The 10541-nt window shown below is 31.8% G+C and overlaps 1 long non-coding RNA gene across 1 annotated transcript; it reads left to right on the top strand.

Annotated features, from left to right (window-relative positions):
* Window positions 1-635: 635 nt before the first annotated feature.
* On the top strand, window positions 636-5794 carry LOC110022450. Its single transcript, XR_002293786.1, has 4 exons — window positions 636-689; window positions 3730-3754; window positions 5115-5203; window positions 5728-5794. It is a non-coding gene; the product is annotated as an uncharacterized LOC110022450 (long non-coding RNA).
* The last annotated feature ends 4747 nt before the right edge of the window (window positions 5795-10541 follow it).

Raw genomic sequence — 10541 nt, 5'->3', positions numbered from 1 at the left:
TGTGGAGATATAACGAGAATTATTGTTAATATATGTAGATACATTCATGTCATCGACATAGATTTATGATAATGCAAAGTGGAGATGGAATTGATGCAATGTGTAAATAATTAATGTCATAATAGTTTAGTATCTTTTCCTTGCATTCGATTCAATCTATTATCAATCAATAGCAGGTTAACAATACTTTAGACATGGATTACGAGGAAGATTTAAGCTTTAGGGATTCTTTATCATTGTTTTCATTCTCCTAGTCTTACACAGATTAGGGGCTTTTATCAGTTGCAGAATGTTGAGCTTCAATAATAAATTTTAAATTTAAGGCACACAACTTAAGTTACTTGGAAAAAATGTACATACTTTGTTTTCAAACCATAAATTTGAAAATTAAGAATGACTAAAGAGATTTTCATTTATGTAACAGAGTTTTCATAGAGCTCATGTAGTGAGGCTCTGAATTGAATAGGTCCCATTTTTGGTTTAGGCCTGCTTATGGTCACACAATTATTTTCATAAAATCTTCAGCATTACCAAGTTTTTGATATTCTATATATTTCATTGTCTATTCCCTGATAAATATTTTGCGAAGTAACTTTAAGGGAATGATTTTCTAAAAGAAGTTATTCCATGTTTGTAGATAAACAAGAGGCACAAAAATACTCAAAGTATATATCATCTTTCTGTAAAAGGTACGATGTCCATCCATTCATACTTATGCCCACTAGTTTTACTAACTCATTCCTTGGTTTCATATAATTTTCCTCATCTCTATTGTAATTTCATTATTTTATTCATTTTTATTATATCTTTTATCACATGCTTCATTATCATACATGATAAGATGAGAGTTGTGGTGAATACCTGGTTTGAACATGTAGGGTGAATGCAAAAATTGTATCAATAATTTTGGATGGTTAATTTAATGTAAATTATTTTGAAGGAAAAATGACAGATGAAATGCAACATGACTAGACAGTATGATAAGATTTGCACAGATAGTGTTAAACATCTCATGTTGCATTGACCATGAATGAATGGAGGAGGATTTTTAAACTTGACCCCAAGAGTTGAAATATAGGGTATGATAAAGATGTTGATCAACGTTGGAAAAAAATGCTTAATTTGATGTTGATGCTCATAAAGGATCACAATATGAAGCACCACATAAAAGTACAAAATAAGGGATCAAGGACATAGAGAAAAAGACAAAGAAGTATTCTAGGCCAATAATGTTTAATCACATTTAACATCTCCGTAAATCTGATTGTATTTAAATTATACTAAACATTATAATATTGAGTCAAATTTAATAATTCTTCTCCTTAACTTAATATTGTGGTGAAAAGAAAAAAAATGGATTTTTTTATTTTGTCCACGACCAATTTTAGCTCTAAGGCGTCAAAGATTGAGCATGATGCAATTTCACAAGCTCACGTGATGTCTGAGCTTAACATAGATGAGAGACTTTTGAAGCATAATTGTTGTACGTCGAAGTTGATCCATTGACAGTGCACATACTATTGAATTTCATACCTTGAAAGTACTTGTCTCTTCATTGTGAATGCTATTGTGGTACAACCTAACAGTTTGAAATATTGAGCAACACGAACCTAGTCGCCTGGTCATCTCCAGAAGTCTTCAAATCAACTGGGGTTATATCCCTCCGATCGTGCTTTAGAAAATATCCTCATAAAGATGAGGCCAGTTTGGCTAATATAACAATAATTCAATGAAGATAAATGGGTTTTGTATTAATAATTATGTTTCAATATAAATGATTTTAATATCTAAAAGCCAAAGACACCCAAATATGTTATCCACCAAAATTTTATTAAAAATTAACTATTAAAAGATGTTAAAAAATCAAACATAATGATTTAACAACTTTGTCAGCTTCCCAGGATACTAAAGGATGAATAAATAACTCGTCTCAATGATACCCAACCAATAATCTAAAAATGATATGATCAATGGTGTGAGTTTGTAAGAAACAAACTCAACATGTTAATTTGAAAGTTGAACTTCTCTTATATTCATGCAATGTTATGCCACAAAACATCACCTTTATTGCTTTATAATATATGCATTAGTTTTTTTTTTGTCTGGATCACTTTTTGGTGTTTCAGGGAGAGAATGAATTATTCTTTATAGGTCAAAATTTCGAGATTTAAGAAAGATAATCTTACACAATTTTGTGATGTGAAGCCATTGGAAAGCATATGGATTTCAATAAGAGATCATATGCTCTCTAATGGCCCTGCTCTACAATGTCATCATTTAATGACAAAGCAGTCACTTAGAAAGCTTGGTTGTGGTTATTATTTTTATGGTGATATTTAGTGATTAAATAATACAATAGAGGATATGATGCATGTCGTTACTAGCGTGAGATATTTTAAGAATAATCATAGTGACATTCTTCATCCGACATTAGCAATTTGTTAGTTAAGGTTAATTAAACCTATCCTCTTAGACAAAAAAAATATAAGAGATGCGCTTGGGCGACACAACTGAGGGCATGGTGCACATTCTTAATAGTGTGAGATATTTTAAAGAAATCATAAAGACATACTTCATCGGATACTAGCTCTTTGTTAGTGAAGGATGATTTAAATTTATCCTCTTAGATAAAAATTATCTTTGTGCATATAAAATCTGCTTGGAAGACAACTCATGACTGTTGATAATGATCATTTAGTTTGATTGGATTGACTACCTCTTTCGGTTAATTAGATTACAATCGAAGATAACTCAATGGAATTATGAGATTTTTATTGGGTCCCACCCAAACCACAAACACTAATTGCTTGAAATCAACGGTGATAAATTTTCTCAAATTTCAAACTAAATTATTGATATACTAAACACTTAGTGTTCAACAATTATATTTGAACAAAAGTTAAGATATATAACTTATCACAATCGACTCAGGAGCGTGGAGTTAACCACAAAGTGAGATCGAACGGTCAGATGATGAAAGTAATACTAGTAATAATAGTTCACAATAACATTTAACTAGAAAAGAGCCACTAATTCACAAGCCACAAATACACTTCATCTAAAGTGATACGACAATACAAGTTATATAATAAAAGTGACAAAACATGTAAACCCAAATAATATACTATCTATGTTCAATAGTTTTTTCTCATGTAAACAAACTTTCTCATATCACTTATATTACACTAGCAGAGCTTGTCATGAAAGAATAGTTAAATAATATGTTAAATTTACAGCAACTTAATGAATAATTAATCATCTCTTTATTATGCACTAAATTATTATGCAAATATCTAATATTATTGTTCAAAGAAGCGTACTAAATAATCTATAAAGTAAACATTACATTTTTCCTTACATAAAATAATTGTCTCTAACACAAAACTTTAAAACCCATACCTTCGCTTTTCTTTCCTCTTTTATTGCTGTCAATTCTTCGAGAAAATATTGCGTCTGGAGTCCAGACGGAAAGCTACGACCGGACAACGAACGAGATCCACTGGAGGTTTTTTTTTCCTCCTGGTGGACCCTGTCCGTTGTCCGGAAGCAACTTTATATTCAGACCCTAGATGCAATATTTTTTGCAATTCTTCCTTGATTCTAAACCAAGTATTCTTCATTTTTTTTTCTGATTTTAATCAATAAAAATTCATATCAATGCTTTAAAAAGAATTCATATTAATGCTTGCTTACCACCAGTTTAACATGGCTTCTCTTATGGCCAAACAGGTTATTGGAAGATACAAAAGATGAGGTGAGCAACACTTTGTCATACTTTTAACTACTTGCAGTTTAATATATTATTTTCATGTTCTTCATAGCATGTGTAACATTATCGCTTCCTGTTACCATGATTTCATTTACATACATACCGCTAGGGCTGTTAAAAAAGCTCGTTGTTCGCGAATGAGCCGAACTCGAACAAATTTTTAAAGCTTCCTGTTACCATGATTTCATTTACATACATATTAATGCTTGCTTACCACCAGTTAAAAAAGCTCATTGTTCGCTCGTGTTCGGCTTGTTTTAGCTCGAAATAAAAAATTATATAATATAACTATTTATATAACAATATATTGTATATACTATTTGTATAATAATATATTATATAAATTTATGTCTAAGTTTAAATCATAACACCTCACGCGACAATGTGGTTAGTGCATTCTTTTGTATATATTTGATCCAGGTTCGAATCCCACACTTTACATCTATTTTTCTCAATTTAAGGTTAACGAGCCAATTTTGAGCCGAACACGAACACATATATTTTAATCGAGCCGAACACGAGCCAAGCCTGAGCTCGCTCAAGCTCGGCTTGTTTACAGCCCTACATACCGCTCAATTTTTGTGTTTATATATCTAACTCCGAAACTTTAGCTTTTATATACATGCAAACTTACCAGGCATGAAAATGTCTATTTCATTTTCAAATGTTAAAATGGTAGTGTTTTTTATATGATATGAAGGATTTGGGTGGTATAAATGTGAATATCAAAGTTTTGGTGTTAGGTATGTAAATATATAGGAATTGGGTGGCACGTATGTAAATTTTTATTTAGTGCATCTTTTTATGTTTTTATTTTTTATTTTTAAAAATAGTCAAAGCGGCAAAAAAAAAAAAAAAATTGAGTGTTTTTGAAAACAATTTAAACATATTATAACATAATAAAATTTTTTATTTTAGGAATATATACATGCAAACCAAGCAAAACATTAATATTAACAAATTAACCACTCACCCAAAACATTGATATTTACATATTAACCACCTAGATGATTTTTTTGAACTACCGAGCCAATGCATTATGCATGCCACGATTAAACTATTGACAATTTGATAAAATGAAAAATATGAGTTGGGGATTTAATTGAAAAAGGGATGAAAGAGGGTGATTGATTTGTAAATAATAAGTTTCGGGTGATCTGTATGTAATTGCCTAAACAAAACAAATTTAAAAAAATAAAAAAATAATATTATTAAAAAAAAAATCCCAAATGGGCTCTTAAAATTACTTTCAATTCCCTATTGGTCAAGTTTCTTCAGGTGCACTACTAATGTTATTGTTGATTTCACTCATTGAGATTTTATTACAAAAAATCCCTATTTGCAGCTCGTTGAATTGATAAAAAGAAGCGTTTTAAGACCGGGACAAATTGGGAAGGCCCTTTGCCAGGACCTTAGTAGTCATTGTGATGAAAGGTATCGTTTATATCCGATAAAATATTACATCAGAACTCTTAACATAGCTTGCGTTCAGAGTCCAATGGCGGGGTGCCACGTGTCAAGTGAGCCCTATCGTAATGCACTGGTATTGCTGGTGTTAAAAATGGTAGAGCTCACTTGACATGTGACGCCCCACCGTTAGACTCCGAATGCATCAAGAGTCCTGATGTAATATTTTTTTCTCCTATCCTTGCAATTTGTGCTCACACTTTTTCATAAAATTATTTTTTTTACATAGATACCATGCAACCCCTATGCATGAAAAGATACATTTTGGCTTCGTAAAAGTTAAAAAAGGTGGTATTTTGATATGATACTACAGATTTGGATGTTATAAATGTAAACGATCAATATGTGTAAATACACAGGAATTGTGTAAAAATTAGATGTTAAATATGTAAATATAAAAGAATTATATGGCATGCATGTAAATACACTTTTTTTTGCACTTTATCAATCAAAATTATAATTTATAACTAAGACTTTTCATTGTTTTGCAGTGATGACTTTGATGATGACTATATGGATGAGGAGCTGTGATGGGATTCAACATCATATATTTATCTTTTATTATTATTCATTTATTTATTATTTATATTTATTTTTTCATCTCACATTTCAATGACCCATATGGGTTTAAATAAAATTTAAATTCATTTTTTTTTCCATTTTACATTTGGTAATAAAATCTGTTCTTATTTTTGACCTTAAAATGTTGATTTTTTTTATCCCACATTGTTTTATTGCTAATTATATGTTCAGACTGTATTAAAACCTTAATCATTAAATGAGTTGCATTCGAGTTTGTTCGTGAATCACACTCAAGAAATAAAGCTTAAATAAGGAGAGAGAATACAAACAGAGAGAATGAACAGGAAGAGTGACGAGCCCTCTTGAATGTATGCTTCATCTATTTATAGAGGTTTAAGTACAATTAAATTTATAATTTTATTTTATTAGCTATTGTTGAGAAATTATGGTGAAGAAAAATAAGAATCGAGACAAAATCAGAAGAACACAGAGATTTAACGAGATTCGACAAAGATGCCTACGTCTTCGGGAGCAGAGCGGTGACTTTCTTTCAACTCCAGAAAAAAAAGTACATGATATAGAATACAACATAAAATAACATAGGATTACAAACATGCCTATACATAACCTTAGATAAAACCTTGGAGTACAATATGTAATTCTCAAATTACTCTAGTACCGTACCGCGGGCCGTTTCTCCCGTACCCCCAATCCACATAATGAAACTCTCATAATTTGGACATATTTTTCCGCTTCGTTCCGCCCGGCTCTGCTTCATTCCAGCATCACTCTTATGGTATATGAGTCATACCTTACAGCTATGCTGGGTTTAGTCTTTTTAATTACTGACACTGTTAACTGATGGGTGCAAAGAAATTGCTTTTATGAGCAAGGATAGGACTTTCCTCCACCTGGTGACTTTGTCTTTTCTTCAGGGAGTAGTTATGAGTCAATGAGCCTCATAGTTCTCATTTTTTGTCCAACTTGAATGTTTAAGAAATATATGCATTTATGAGTGATGATAAAGAAATTAAAAAATAAATAAGTTTTTAAAATCACTACTCGTGTTAGTTGTGTGTTCTTGTTTGGGGTTACTCTCCGTTGGGTGTATTAGGCATTGTCTAAAGGTTGCAGACTTTTCATAAAGAAACTTCACACTTCTCCTTCAGTTTGAATGGTCATATGGATTTTTCCCAAAGTGAATGATCGGAAGTTGAGTACTTTTAAATTCATAATAATAGAGTGATATATTAACATCTTAGTGTTGTACAAAGATCCAACACATATATAGGTAAAAAGAAAATGACAGAAAAGATAGTATGAGTTTCTACGTTGGAAAACCTGAAGGGGCAACTGTCTCAATTGAAATGACGCCACTATGTCGATATATATTACAAAATCTTATTAATTTTTGAATAGCCGGAAGCAATATTGCACGAGTGGTAGATGACTTTTGCTAGAGAAGTAGCAGAAAATGTTGAGGAAGTGACGGTGATCCGATTGCTGTAAAGAAAAGCTGACGATAAAGGTCGAGTACTAGAAATTCTGATGTTAGTATCGAAGGTAGCAGTGACAAAAGTGATGGCTGGGTAGCAGAGAACTGATTGTGGCGACAGTGGTATTTCAACGACGATGGTGGTCCTTTAGCATGAACAATGGGCAAGGCCAGACAATAGTCATTGGTGTCGGCGTCTGTCGGACGGTGGTGGTTCGGTGGCGGCGGCCAGACGACATTGGTTAGATAATCAAGGTTCGACGGTGGAGGTCATCAAACGATGATGATCAGGCAACGATGGTTTGGTGGTGACAGCGGCTCGATAACAATGAATAGGAAGTGGTGGTTTGATAGTAGCGGCTTGTCAACAGTAGCAATGAGTTGTCAATGGTGGGCAGAAAGTAATGGTTCAACGATAGAAACTCGACAGCGGTGGTCGGGCAATGATGACGGTGGTTCGACGACGACAACTATTTGGTAGCCGTCCGACCAGTGATGGAACTCTGGAACCCTTAAAGGCTTGAAGCTCCAACTTTTTCTTCCTAGTCCAAGTCCAACTCATGAAGACAAAAATATTATGTGAGAACGAGCTACTTGCAGATTGGTGGTATTGAGGTTGTGTTGAGATAGTATTGAGGTGAATAACACCCCAATACCATCTCAATATCACCAATTCACTCATACGGATACCACACGTAATATTCACTCCCGATGAAGAGAGTAAGACTCTTTTATGAAGTTTGGGAGTGGCATCATTCGTAAATGCTACATTATTCTGGACCCCTGCATCAGAGGACCTAGAGTGCTTCCCATGATCAGATAATGCTTTATGAAAATTTAAGTGCCTTCTCAATGTCAAAGCTGAATGATATTGAGCTCGTTCTCTTCGTCTCATTTATGTACTCAATTTGACTATATGCTTATCAGATCTTAAATCCATTTGACCATTCAATCGAACCTTCAAATCTTCTAATTGCAGTTAAAACAACTTGATCTGGGCTTGATTGGACTTGGGTTGAACCAAATTTGGAGTTATTGGGTTCATGTTACAGAGACACTAAGTTCAATTATATATCTAACATCAAAACATTACTTGCTACATTTATTCCACTCAAACCTGTCATATAACATAAATTATACCACTATTTTAAATTGTTTAAAGTGAAATACATTTCATGCACAGATAAGATGACATATGTAAAAATTGAAATTTGAATGCTAGATATGTAAATACATAGGAATTAAATGATATAAAAGTATGTAAATCTTCCACAAACTTATCATGCCTTATATCATAGCACACTTTAGTTAGGCATAAATCATGTTGATGTCATGCTATCTCTTGATGATATGATTTGTGAATTTTTGTATATTTTTTATTTTTTATTTTTTTTATAATTAATTTGTGGCTCATCATGTTGCTTGGTTAAGGTTGCCCTTTTGCTACATAAATATATCTTAATTATGTGGCAAAGTATGATCAAAGTTTACTAGGTTGATATTAGTTTTGAAATAAGCATGATCAAAGTTTCAATTAGTTATTAAACATAATTTAATCTAAACATATTAAAGATGAATAGATTATAGACCTTATTTTGTCTGAATATTATCCTGACCTGAATTTCTTACATATATATCACACATTTCTTATATATTTACATATCTAACACCTAAACTTTCATATTTACATACATGCCACTCAAATTTTTGATATTATATGAATTGTTAATTTAAGTGTTAGACATTCACAAGTACATAAGAATTATGTGGTATGTATGTAAATTTTCTTTTTTTTAATACACCCATCTAGTAAAAAAAGCACAACCGTTTAATTCAATATTATATTGTTTATTATACATCAAAACTGTGTCAGCATAGATTCTGAGCAGATTTAACCAGATTTAACCGTTCGTAAGAGATGAAGTGCAACAAAGAAGGGTCGACTGACAGAAGACCAGGAGGTATTTTTACCCAATCGAAAGTTGCCGTTTGAATTGCAGATTGGTGGTATTAAGGCTGTGTTGAGATAGTATTGAGGTGAATACCACCCCAATACCACCTCAATATCACCAATTCACTCATACGGATACCACACATAATATTCACTCCCGATGAAGAGAGTAAGACTCTTTTATGAAGTTTGGGAGTGGCATCATTCGTAAATGCTACATTATTCTGGACCCCTGCATCAGAGGACCTAGAGTGCTTCCCATGATCAGATAATGCTTTATGAAAATTTAAGTGCCTTCTCAATGTCAAAGTTGAATGATATTGAGCTCGTTCTCTTCGTCTCATTTATGTACTCAATTTGACTATATGCTTATCAGATCTTAAATCCATTTGACCATTCAATCGAACCTTCAAATCTTCTAATTGCAGTTAAAACAACTTGATCTGGGCTTGATTGGACTTGGGTTGAACCAAATTTGGAGTTATTGGGTTCATGTTACAGAGACACTAAGTTCAATTATATATCTAACATCAAAACATTACTTGCTACATTTATTCCACTCAAACCTGTCATATAACATAAATTATACCACTATTTTAAATTGTTTAAAGTGAAATACATTTCATGCACAGATAAGATGACATATGTAAAAATTGAAATTTGAATGCTAGATATGTAAATACATAGGAATTAAATGATATACAAGTATGTAAATCTTCCACAAACTTATCATGCCTTATATCATAGCACACTTTAGTTAGGCATAAATCATGTTGATGTCATGCTATCTCTTGATGATATGATTTGTGAATTTTTGTATATTTTTTATTTTTTATTTTTTTTATAATTAATTTGTGGCTCATCATGTTGCTTGGTTAAGGTTGCCCTTTTGCTACATAAATATATCTTAATTATGTGGCAAAGTATGATCAAAGTTTACTAGGTTGATATTAGTTTTGAAATAAGCATGATCAAAGTTTCAATTAGTTATTAAACATAATTTAATCTAAACATATTAAAGATGAATAGATTATAGACCTTATTTTGTCTGAATATTATCCTGACCTGAATTTCTTACTTATATATCACACATTTCTTATATATTTACATATCTAACACCCAAACTTTCATATTTACATACATGCCACTCAAATTTTTGATATTATATGAATTGTTAATTTAAGTGTTAGACATTCACAAGTACATAAGAATTATGTGGTATGTATGTAAATTTTCTTTTTTTTAATACACCCATCTAGTAAAAAAAGCACAACCGTTTAATTCAATATTATATTGTTTATTATACATCAAAACTGTGTCAGCATAGATTCTGAGCA

This window comes from Phalaenopsis equestris, unplaced genomic scaffold (assembly GCF_001263595.1).
Source record: "Phalaenopsis equestris unplaced genomic scaffold, ASM126359v1 Scaffold000002, whole genome shotgun sequence".
Taxonomy (NCBI): Eukaryota; Viridiplantae; Streptophyta; class Magnoliopsida; order Asparagales; family Orchidaceae; genus Phalaenopsis; species Phalaenopsis equestris.
This window is presented reverse-complemented; position numbering and strand designations above follow the sequence as displayed.